This window comes from Xenopus tropicalis, chromosome 2, assembly GCF_000004195.4.
Source record: "Xenopus tropicalis strain Nigerian chromosome 2, UCB_Xtro_10.0, whole genome shotgun sequence".
Taxonomy (NCBI): domain Eukaryota; kingdom Metazoa; phylum Chordata; class Amphibia; order Anura; family Pipidae; genus Xenopus; species Xenopus tropicalis.
In genome coordinates this window covers 88,904,642-88,916,500 of record NC_030678.2, presented here as the reverse complement: position 1 = coordinate 88,916,500, position 11,859 = coordinate 88,904,642, and the positions used below count along the sequence as shown (strand labels likewise).

Here is an 11,859-nt window from a genome sequence, read left to right as displayed (position 1 = left end):
AACACTATCCTTAACAGGATAATTGCCAAATTAGCCTTCAAGGTCAAAAACAGGGAGACTAAAGCAGTATACACTGAAACAAAACAAACCACTATATCACATATCACATTCTTATTAAAGGCTGAAGCTCCTGCTCTGTTAGACTATTACTTGTACCAGTGCATGAGTCCAATAGACATATTAAAAATGGCACAATCAAGCGCAAGCTAACCATTAACCCCTTAAGCACAAAACCCTCCACTTACAAGCCACAACTAAGTTTCATGTAAGGCTTTCCCAAACAAAAGCCCAAAAATGCAAAAGAAACCCAAACTGTCCAATATCCAAGAGAACTTATGGAAGTCAAGTCCGTGGTTTTTTTTTTTTTTAGCCATGTGTGCACAGAAATCAATCCCTTCTCTCACACTGCATCATAAGCACCAGCACCCCCCACTGAAGTGCCAAAAATGTAGGTCCTGTAATACAAAGATTCTGGGCCTTAACAAGATCATGAATTTGTCCATAGACTCTTACCTACCAAAGGAAATACACTGTAGCATCTCAACTCAGTCAGAAGTACCAGAGTGACATGCGCGATCACGCATGCACAGGGCTTTACACTCTGGTACGGAGCAGTGAGGGAGGTCCCCATTGCTCCGTACCAGAGAAAAATTTTTTTACATTTTGGTGCGGCAGGGCGGCATGCCGCCCCCAAATGTGCCACCCTAGGCCCAGGCCTTTGTGGATTTCCACAAATCTGGGCCTGTGTGTGTAGAGTGACAAAACCAAAGTAAAATACTTGATCTATTCATACCTATCACAGCAAATAGAATCCCAAGTAAGATGCTAAGGATGATCACTTTACTCACATATCATTCAGCTCCAGTAGGCCAAAGTTACATGCGTCTGCTGCTCGACTTCCTACACCAAAGCCCAATCTGCAGAAATCAAAGCCCTGAATGCAGAAGTTATTTTGTAAATCCACTCATACCTACCCAAAAGTAAAATCCCAAGCAAACTGCCAAAGCTGAAGCACCTGTAATAACATTGTTAACAAAATCTCATCTGCTTCTATTAACATACCAGTTACAAGCTCCAGCAGTCCAAGTTTACATGCATGTGTTGCTAGACTTTCTGCACTGGGGACCAACCTGCAAAACCTGCCAAAGCTGAAGTACAAGAGCAACAAACCAGGAATATCTGTAATAAGATGCATGGGCTGAAGAATAAAAAACACAAACATAGTGACTTTGTCATACCCCAATACCTACCAAAGGAAACAGGACCATAAGTAAAATTCCAAGGCAGAAGTACCACAGTGGGTGAAGGATGGAGAAATTTTGGGTGTTGTCACTCATACATGAAAATAAAGATGCCCTAGCTAAAGAATGACAACACTAAGATATCCCATCGAATTACCTGTAAGTAAAACAGGGGACAGAAGAATCACTCATTCATGCACATCAATGCCATTATTCACACACTGGTCACAGGCTCCAGCAGTCCAAGCCGACCTGCATCTGCTACTAGACCTTTTCTATACCGGGGACCAACCTGCAAAAGAAAGATGGCTGGGCTGAAAAAAGATAGCCTCCATAGTAAATTGATTCATCCATTGATACCTACCAAAGGAAACAAGATGCCATGTAAGATGCAGAGGCTGAATTATCACAGCAACATTTGCCAAATTACAAAAACCTGTAAAAATAGATACATGAAAAGATTTCATGCACATCTATTTCTCTACTCACATCAATTACAGGCTCTAGCAGTCCAAGGCTACCACCATCTGCTGCTGGACTTCCTACATCAAAGCCCAACCTGTAAATAATGAAGAAACCCCTGGAGGCAAAATGACACCATCAAAGTGAGTGAAAGTACTACAGATAACCTGTAAAAACAAATTGATAATGATTGGAAATATCTGATCAATGCACATCTCCACCTATTCCTTTACTTACATACAGGTCATTTGCTCTGGCATTTCAAGATTACATGCATGTGCAGCTAGACTTTAGCTACACTGAAGACCAACCTGCAAAATAAAGATGGTATGGATGAAGGATACCACCACCATAGTGAATTAGGCCATCCAATGATACCTACGGGATCACAACCTGCCACAAATAGACCACAGCAGCCATATGTTTTCTAAACAAGGAACATCTGTAAAAACAAAATACTAACATTGTACATCCACTCATACCTACCAAAACAGAATCCCATGTAAAATGCCAAGAAGGGAATACTACAATGGCCAGACACAGGGCCGGATTTCTCTTCTGGGCACCCCGAGGCCGCCCCTGTTGGTGCCCCCCCCCGTACCCCATCCACTCATGCCTACCAAAGGAAATAGGATCCCAAGTAAAATGTCAAGGCTGAGGTACCACAGGATCAGGAAGTTATTCAAACCAAAAGCCTGTAAAAACAAAATGGATACCAGTCTGAAGATTCTTATCTGTGCACATATATACCTCCACTCACATATTAATTGTAAACTCCGGCTGTCCAAGGTTACTTGCATCTGCTGCTAGACTTCAGGCACAACCTGTAAAAACAAAGATGCTCTAGCTGATGAACGAACACCAAGATAAATTCCTCAATCTACTCCTACCTATCACTGGAAATGGGACCCCATGTATGATGCAAAGGCTGATGTATCACAGCAATATTTGCCAAACTGCAAAAGCCTGTAAAATTAGATACATAAAATGGCTGAAGAATCTAAATTCATGCACATCTACTCCGCTACTTACATACCAATCACAGGCTCCAGCAGTCCAAGGTTACTTTCATCTGCTGCTAGACTTTACACTCAACCTACAAAAGAAAGATGCCTGGGCTGAAAGACACCATAGTGAACTGGGCCCTCCACCGATACCTACCAAATTAAACAGGGCAACCACATTTGCCAAACCAGGAAAACCTGTAAAAGAAAGATGCCATAATTGAAGATTACCGCCATAGTAAATTGGTCATCCACCGATACCTACCACTGATCCTAAGGCAAAGGTGAAGTGACAAAACCATGAATACCTGTAAAACCGAAAGATGCATGGGCTGAAGAATAAAATACCACCGTAATGAATTGGTCACCCCCTGATACCTACCAAAGGAAAGTGGAATCCAAGTACCATTCCAAGGCTGAAGCCACAGTGACATTGCTAAATCAGGAAAACCAATACATATAAAAAGAGCTAAACCACAATACCAGTATAGTGACATTGTCCGTTCACATATACTGTACCTACAAAAAAAAAAAAAAAAAAGCATCCCAAGTAAGATGCAAGGCTTAAGTACCACGGCAGGTGGTAAAAAAAAAAAAGAAACCCACACCTTTGAAAAACAGATGACTGGGTTGAAGAAAAACACCACCCCCATAAAACGTGCCAAGGCAGAAGTACCACAGCAGATTTGCAGATGGGGAAAATCTGTAAAAACAAAAATACCAGCCCTTAAGAAAAGAATACTGCAACGTTTCTTTTGGTATGTATGAGTAGAACAGAGTTCCAAGTAAAATGCTGAAACTGAAGTAGCAGTGGCCAGATGTTTGCCGGCACAGGAAAACCTGGAAAAAATTAAATAAAATCAGTGAAAATGGCTGAAGAAACACACACACACCCCCTTATTCCTCTACTTACATAACAATCACAGCAGAACAATGTTACCTGCATCTGTGCTGCTAGACTTCCTGAAGTCCCCCTTTGCTGAAGAATAACACCAAAATAAATTATTCCATCCACTCATACCTACCAAAGGATGTATTATCTCATGTAAGATGCCAAGTCTGAAGGATCAAAGTGAGATTTGCCTAATTGCAAAAACCTGTAAATAGATAAATGAAAAGGCTGCAGAATCTCTTAATTCATGTACATCTATTCCTTTACTCACATGCCAATCACAGTCTCCAACAGTCCAATATGACCTGCATCTGCTACTAGACCTTTTCTACAATGGGGGCCAACCTGGAAAGAAAGATGCATGGGCTAAAGAATAAAACAATAACAGTAAATTGGTCACACCCCGATACCTACCAAAGGAAACAGGACCCCAAGTAAAATTCCAAGGCTGAAGTACCACACAGTGGGCAGATTGCCGAAAAGGAAGACATGCAAAAACATTGAAGATGAAGAATGACAACACAAAAATACATTTCTACATCAATTACCAAATGAAATAGGATCCCAGGAAAGAGGTCAAGGCTTAAGTATCACAGCAATATTTTCCAAAACCTGTTAAAACAAAAAGATACCCTGGCTGAAGACAGACAACACCATGCACATCAATGAACATTTACTTCTATGCCTTTACCTACATACACGAAAAGGCTGAAGAATCTGTCTTAATTCATGCACATCCGTTCCTCTGTTCACATATCCCAGGCTCCAGCAGTTCAAGGTTACCATCATCTGCTGCTAGATTTCCTACACCAAAGCCCAACCTGCAAAAAACAAAGATGCCCTGATGTAAAATAACACAGAAGTGATTTTGTAAATCCACTCATACCCACCAAAAGAAGTAGGATCCCAAGTAACCTGCCAAAGCTGAAGTATCACAGATGCCAGAAGTTTTCCGAAGATAACCTGTAATGACACATTGATAACGAAATCTCATTTACTCCTATTTAGTTACAGCTCCAGTAGTCTAAGATTACATGCATGTGCTGCTAGACGTTTTGTACACTGGGAACCAACCTGCAAAACAAAGATGTAAAGAAAAGGCTAAAGAATCAGTCCTACATCTAGTTCTCTAATTACATAACAATGTTACCTGCATCTGCTTGTAGACTTCCAAAAGCCCAACCTATAAAAACAAAGATCCCCTTGCTGAAGAATGACAACACCAAAACTAATTATTCCATCCACTGATATCAGCCAAGGCTGATGTATCACTGCAAGCAGTTGTTTGCCAAAATGGAAAACCTGTAAAAAGAAAGATTATGTAGTGAAAAATCTCTTTTCTATGCACATCTACTCCTCTGCTCACATACCAATCACAAGCTCTAGCAGTCTAAGGTTACCTACATTTGCTGCTAGGCTTTTTCTACACTGGGGGCCAACCTGCAAAGCAAAGATGCCTGGCTGAAGAATTTTACTACCATAGTGAAAAGGATTCCTTCCAAAGGAAACAGGCTCCCAAGTAATCTGCCAAGGCTGAAGTAATAGTGGTCAGATGTTTTCCAGTGAAGGGAACATGACCTGTAAAAATAAATCAATGAAAATGCAAAAATGTAAAAATGAAAAACATGCAAAAACAAAAATGACCGGGCTGCAGAATACTACCCCCATAGAGACTTTGACCATCCATGTTTAGCTACTAAAAGAAGCGGGATCCCAAGTAACCTGTCAAGGACGGTAGACCTCAGTGGCCAGGCGTTTGGCAGAACAGGTAAACCTGCAAATAGAAATTAATGAAAAGGCATAAATCTGCTCTTTTTATCCTTTTTACCTATTTCTCTACTCACATACTGATCACAGGCTCCGGTAGACCAATGTTAGCTGTATCTGCATCTGCAGCTAGACGTCCTACACTAAAGTGCAACCTGTAAAAACAAATAGAGGCCCTGGCTGAAGAATGACATCAATATAAATGACTATATGCTTACATAGTAACATAGTAACATAGTAAGTTGGGTTGAAAAAAGACATACGTCCATCAAGTTCAACCATAATGCCTATACCTAACCTGCCTAACTACAAGTTGATCCAGAGGAAGGCAAAAAACCCCATCTGAAGCCTCTCTAATTTGCCTCAGAGGGGAAAAAATTCCTTCCTGACTCCAAGATGGCAATCGGACCAGTCCCTGTATCAACTTGTACTAAGAGCTATCTCCCATAACCGTGTATTCCCTCACTTGCTAAGAATCCATCCAGCCCCTTCTTAAAGCTATATAATGTATCAGCCAGTACGACTGATTCGGGGAGGGAATTCCACAACTTCACAGCTCTCACTGTAAAAAATCCTTTCCGAATATTTAAATGGAACCTCCCTTCTTCTAAACGGAGTGGGTGCCCTCGTGTCCGTTGGAAGGACCTACTGGTAAATAAAACATTAGAGAGGTTATTATATGATCCCCTTATATATTTATACATAGTTATCATGTCACCTCTTAAGCGCCTCTTCTCCAGTGTAAACAGACCCAACTTGGCCAGTCTTTCTTCATAACCGAGACTTTCCATACCCTTTACCAGCTTAGTTGCCCTTCTCTGGACCCTCTCTAACTCAATAATGTCCCGTTTGAGCACTGGAGACCAAAACTGAACAGCATATTCTAGATGGGGCCTTACCAGTGCTCTGTAAAGGGGAAGAATAACCCCCTCCTCCCGTGAATCTATACCCCTTTTAATACAGCTCAGAACCTTGTTTGCCCTTGCAGCTGCTGCCTGGCATTGCTTGCTACAGCCAAGTTTATTATCTACAAGGACTCCAAGATCCTTCTCCATTATGGATTTGCCTAGTGCAGTCCCATTAAGGGTATACGGGGCTTGCATATTTTTACATCCCAGGTGCATGACCTTACATTTATCCACATTAAATCTCATCTGCCACTTAGCTGCCCAGATTGCCAGTTGGTCAAGATCCTGCTGCAGGGATGTCACATCCTGGATAGAATTGACTGGTCTGCAGAGTTTTGTGTCATCTGCAAACACTGATACATTACTCATAATACCCTCCCCTAAGTCATTTATGAACAAATTAAACAAAAGTGGACCCAGTACAGAACCCTGAGGGACCCCACTGAGAACCTTACTCCAAGTAGAGAATGTGCCATTAACAACCACCCTCTGTACCCGATCCTGTAGCCAGTTTTCTATCCATGTGCAAACGACTTCACTAAGACCAATAGACCTTAGCTTAGAAAGCAGTCGTTTGTGGGGAACGGTATCAAATGCTTTGGCAAAATCCAAATAGATTATATCTACTGCATCCCCACTGTCCAGCTTCTTACTTACCTCATCATAAAAAGCAATTAAATTGGTCTGACATGACCTGTCCTTCATAAAGCCATGCTGATTACTGCTCATAATGCCATTCTCCACTACATAATTTTGAATGTGATCCCTTAACAAGCCTTCAAATAACTTGCCCACCACGGATGTCAAACTTACAGGCCTATAATTGCCAGGCTGAGATCTTATTCCCTTTTTAAATATGGGAGTGACATTCGCCTTCTTCCAATCACTAGGTACCATACCTGATGAAAGAGAGTCTGAGAATATCAGAAACAAGGGCCACTGCAATTCTGCCCCTAGCTCTCTCAGTACCCGAGGGTGTATTCCATCTGGCCCAGGTGCCTTGTTTACATTTATCGTGTGTAACCCTTTAAGCACCATATCCTGTGCCAACCACTGTGTAGTTGGAGCTGAGGCAACAGTGAAGCTATTGGGTGAGACTTGGCCCACTGGCTCCTCTACTGTATACACAGAAGAAAAGAACTGGTTAAGCACATCTGCCTTTTCTGTATCCGCTGTAACCATATTGTTATTATAACTCAATGGGGCCACACCCTCAACCTGCATCTTTTTACTATTAATATACTTAAAAAACTTTTTGGGGTTAGTCTTGGCCTCGGCCGCGATGCGCTCCTCATTTTCTATCTTTGCCTTCCAGATTGCTGTTTTACAACACTTGTTATAGTGTTTATATTCATTAAACGCAGCTACTGTCCCCTCTGACTTATATTTCTTAAAAGCTTTCCTTTTTTTCCCTATTAACTTCTTTACCTCAGAGTTAAGCCACATGGGGTGATTCTTAACACTTCTACTTTTTCTTATTAATGGAATGAATTGAGAACAGTAATGATTTAATATCATTTTAAATGACAACCATTTCTGCTCTGTATTTTTATCAGAAAACATAATGCCCCAATCTATGCCCTGAAGCGCTGCCCTTAAGGAGCTAAAATTTGCCTTCCTAAAATTCAGTGTCTTTGTTGCCCCCGTGTAAATTTGTTTCCTGCACCAAACATCAAATGAAATAACATTATGGTCACTATTACCCAGGGGTTCAACCACTTGCACATTTGCTATACGTTCTGGGTCATTAGAGATCACTAGATCTAGTATAGCATTGTTCCTGGTTGGCTCCTCAACAACCTGTGACATAAAGTTGTCGTGCAGCAAGTTTATAAACTTGTTCCCATTTACTGTCCTGGCAGTACTATTGCCCCAGTCAATATCAGGGTAATTAAAATGCTTATACCTACCAAAGGAAATAAGATCCCAAGAATAATGCCCAGGCTGAAGTAATACAGTGGGCAGACGTTTTCCAGAGGATGGAGGATGACCTGTAAAAATCAATGAAAAGGCTGAACTATCCTTATCCATGCACATCAATTCCTTTACTCTCACATGGGTCACAGACTCCAGCAGTCCACCAGTTCCCTGCATTTGCTGCTAGACTTGCTAAACCAAAGCCCAACCTGTAAAAGCAAGGATGCCCTGGCTCAAGAATGACTACAGCAAAATAATTCCATCAACTCATACCTACCAAAGGAAATAGTATCTCATGTAAGATGCCAAGTCTGAAGGATCAAAGTGAGATTTGCCAAATCGCAAAAACCTGTAAATAGATAAATGAAAAGGCTGAAGAATCTCTTAATTCATGTACATCTATTCCTTTACTCACATGCCAATCACAGTCTCCAACAGTCCAATATGACCTGCATCTGCTACTAGACCTTTTCTACAATGGGGACCAACCTGGAAAGAAAGATGCATGGGCTAAAGAATAAAATAATAACATAGTGAATGGTCACACCCTGATACCTACCAAAGGAAACAGGACCCCAAGTAAAATTCCAAGGCTGATGTACCACACAGTGGGCAGATTGCCGAAAAGGAAGACCTGCAAAAACATTGAAGATGAAGAATGACAACACAAAAATACATTTCTACATCAATTACCAAATGAAATAGGATCCCAGGAAAGAGGTCAAGGCTTAAGTATCACAGCAATATTTTCCAAAACCTGTTAAAACAAAGATACCCTGGCTGAAGACAGACAACACCATGCACATCAATGAACATTTACTTCTATTCCTTTACCTACATACACGAAAAGGCTGAAGAATCTGTCTTAATTCATGCACATCCGTTCCTCTGTTCACATATCCCAGGCTCCAGCAGTTTAAGGTTACCATCATCTGCTGCTAGATTTCCTACATCAAAGCCCTGAATGCAGTATGACAACACCAAAATACATTTCTCCATCCACTCATACCTACCAAATGATACATAGAATCCCAGGAAAGATGCCAAGGCTGAAGAATGACAACACCATGATGATTTAGTGAATCCACTTGTACCTACCAAAAGGATCCCAAGTAATCTGTCAAAGCTGAAGTAGCACAGATTCCAGTTACTTTCCAAACCAAGATAATCTATGACAAATTGAAGCTGAAATATCTCTGATCAATGCACATCTGATCACCTGCACAACAAAGATACTCTGGCTGAAGGATAATTAGGCCATCCAGTGATACCTACCAAATAAAACAAAATCCCAAGAAAGATGCAAGGCTAGAGTACCACAGCAGCCAGATGCTTGCCAAAATGAAAAACTTATACTTTGTCCATCCACAGTTACCGACCAATGTAAACAGGATACCAAATAACCTGCCGAGGATGAAAATCCCAGTCTGCAAATCACATGGCCGCAGTGGTACATCTGTAAGAACAAAAATACTGGTGCTTAATAATGTAACCATAGCGAAATTGTTCATCTACTCATACTTACCAAAAGAAAAAGGATCCCAAGTAAGATGTGAAGGCTAAAGTACCACAGGAGCCAGAAGTTTTCCAAACAAATACCTGTAAAGACAAATTGATACCGGGCTGAAGAGCCTCATATCATTTCACATTTACTCTACTCACAAACCAATCATAAGCACCAGCTGTCCAAGATTACATTTAACTGCTGTAGACTTTTCCCCAACACCAGGGACCAACCTGTAGAACAAAGATGCCCAGATTAACTTGAAATACTCCAATAAATCTAAACTAATCAGTTTCAATGTAAATAGAATGCTGTTGCTCTAAATGAGTGCTCCAACTTAACAAGCAAGACTGGAGGTGAAATGCACATGAGTGGCTTTTCTGTGATAAGCAGTGAAAAAGCCTCCGACAAAAAAGTATTAGGAATTATTTTTGTGCAGTATATAGAAGTCTAATCACTGGCCAAAAATTGTAGTCTAAACTGTAAAAGAAAAATATGCTCAAGCAGAAAAAAGCACAAGTGTGCCATTTGGAGGAGAGATTTGTTTAGATTAGCATAATTATCACCATGCATGCACCTTTACTTACAATGGTTTTGCTCTGGAACAGGAGTTTTGAGCTCATTGGGGTTCAGTCTACAAAAGAAAAATGTCCAATCATACAAACACCAAACCAATCTATCCATTTGCCCACACCCTACCTTAAGCACCTGCATGCCTCCTCACCTATGAAGACAGAAGAACTTCTGAGTATTTGCCAAAGCAAAGGTCATCCTAAAAGACAAAGATGACCAGTATTCCCACTCACCTGGCACAGATAAAATGCCACCACTTGAGCTTTTCAAAACCAGGATTCATCCTGTAAAACAGAATGGGGGGGGGGGAAGGGATAAATGCCTAGGAGAAATAGCACACACTGGAACCAACAGTGATCACCAGACATCACCCTTACCTACCAAAGTTAAAGTTCCTGCCATTCCTATCATGGCCTGCAATATGTCTTGTCCTGCACCCCTAAGAGAAGAAACAGTATCTCCACTCACCTTCCAAGAGTGAAAAGTCTGTAGCCTTTAAAACAACCTGAAACAGTACAAACACACACAAAGCAATCAATTGCTCCACCCAAAACTTTTACCGCAAACTCACCTGAAAAAGATGAAGCACCTCTGCTTCACTCTCATCCAAAGCACAGGCCACCCCAGTCACCAGACAAGGCTGAAGCTCTAACATCATCAGAATTTCCATTCTGTTAAACCAAAACAGTTTATTGCTCCCTACTATGCAATAGTATTCCCGCTTACCTACTAAATGATAAAATCCACTTTTAGAAAAATTTGTTCCAAAGCAAAGCCCATTTTGTGAACCACGGATGCCCAGATTTAAAAAAAAAAAAAAAGTTTATGTTTCCTAATCTCAACCCCAAGCACAGTAATCCCATTTACCTATCATTGAGAACGAGCTCATTAACTGGAATACATCCAGTTTGTTTATAGTATAATTACTTCTGATGTACTCTAATAAATGTTTGAATGTTACATTAAAACATAACAATGGTCTATAATACATTTGCATCCCATATATTACACCAGTCTTCTGTATTCCCTGGCCTCAATTCCATTTCTACAATACAGAAAACTTATAAACTCAAAGTTCAGGCCTCCAGTGAAATAAAGCAATGCAAAGAATAAAGGTGTCTAATTAAGGACCAACTAATTCGCCCATATATCATAGATTTCAGTGACCACAGAAAAATACAGATAAATGCACTTTTGGGACTGTAGGAGTTGTAAATTCAAATGTAAGTTTGGAAAAACAGTACTTACCTGTGGACTGCTATGCAATGGATGGGGAACAGTAGAAATCCAAACAATTCAATACCCCATATTACAATCCTAACACTCTCATTAAATTTCAAACTTTTATAATAAAAAGAGTTGTATAAAACAGCACCACCTTGAACATCACTTTATAAACATATATATGTGCAGTGTAGGACTGTGCTAAAATATATAAGTACTCACATGCATGTACTTACTTCCCAAAGAAAGACATTTGCATCCAAAGCCTATACACCAATATACATCAATGTTCAAGGCCCTTGACAAAATTACAAAAGCAAACAGCTCCCTCCCTTATAAAGCCAAATTGGAGGGAAACCCCACACTG

At 40.6% G+C, this 11,859-nt stretch overlaps 2 long non-coding RNA genes across 2 annotated transcripts; both read right to left on the bottom strand.

Annotated features, from left to right (window-relative positions):
• Nucleotides 1-751: 751 nt before the first annotated feature.
• LOC105946488 lies at nucleotides 752-5,577 on the bottom strand. Its single transcript, XR_004221321.1, has 3 exons — nucleotides 4,299-5,577; nucleotides 1,731-4,211; nucleotides 752-1,533 (listed from the first exon to the last, which is right to left on the bottom strand). It is a non-coding gene; the product is annotated as an uncharacterized LOC105946488 (long non-coding RNA).
• Nucleotides 5,578-8,194: 2,617 nt separating this feature from the next.
• On the bottom strand, nucleotides 8,195-11,630 carry LOC116408852. The gene is made up of 5 exons (XR_004221320.1): nucleotides 10,650-11,630; nucleotides 10,502-10,552; nucleotides 10,283-10,329; nucleotides 9,034-9,928; nucleotides 8,195-8,948 (listed from the first exon to the last, which is right to left on the bottom strand). It is a non-coding gene; the product is annotated as an uncharacterized LOC116408852 (long non-coding RNA).
• Between the last annotated feature and the right edge of the window lie 229 nt (nucleotides 11,631-11,859).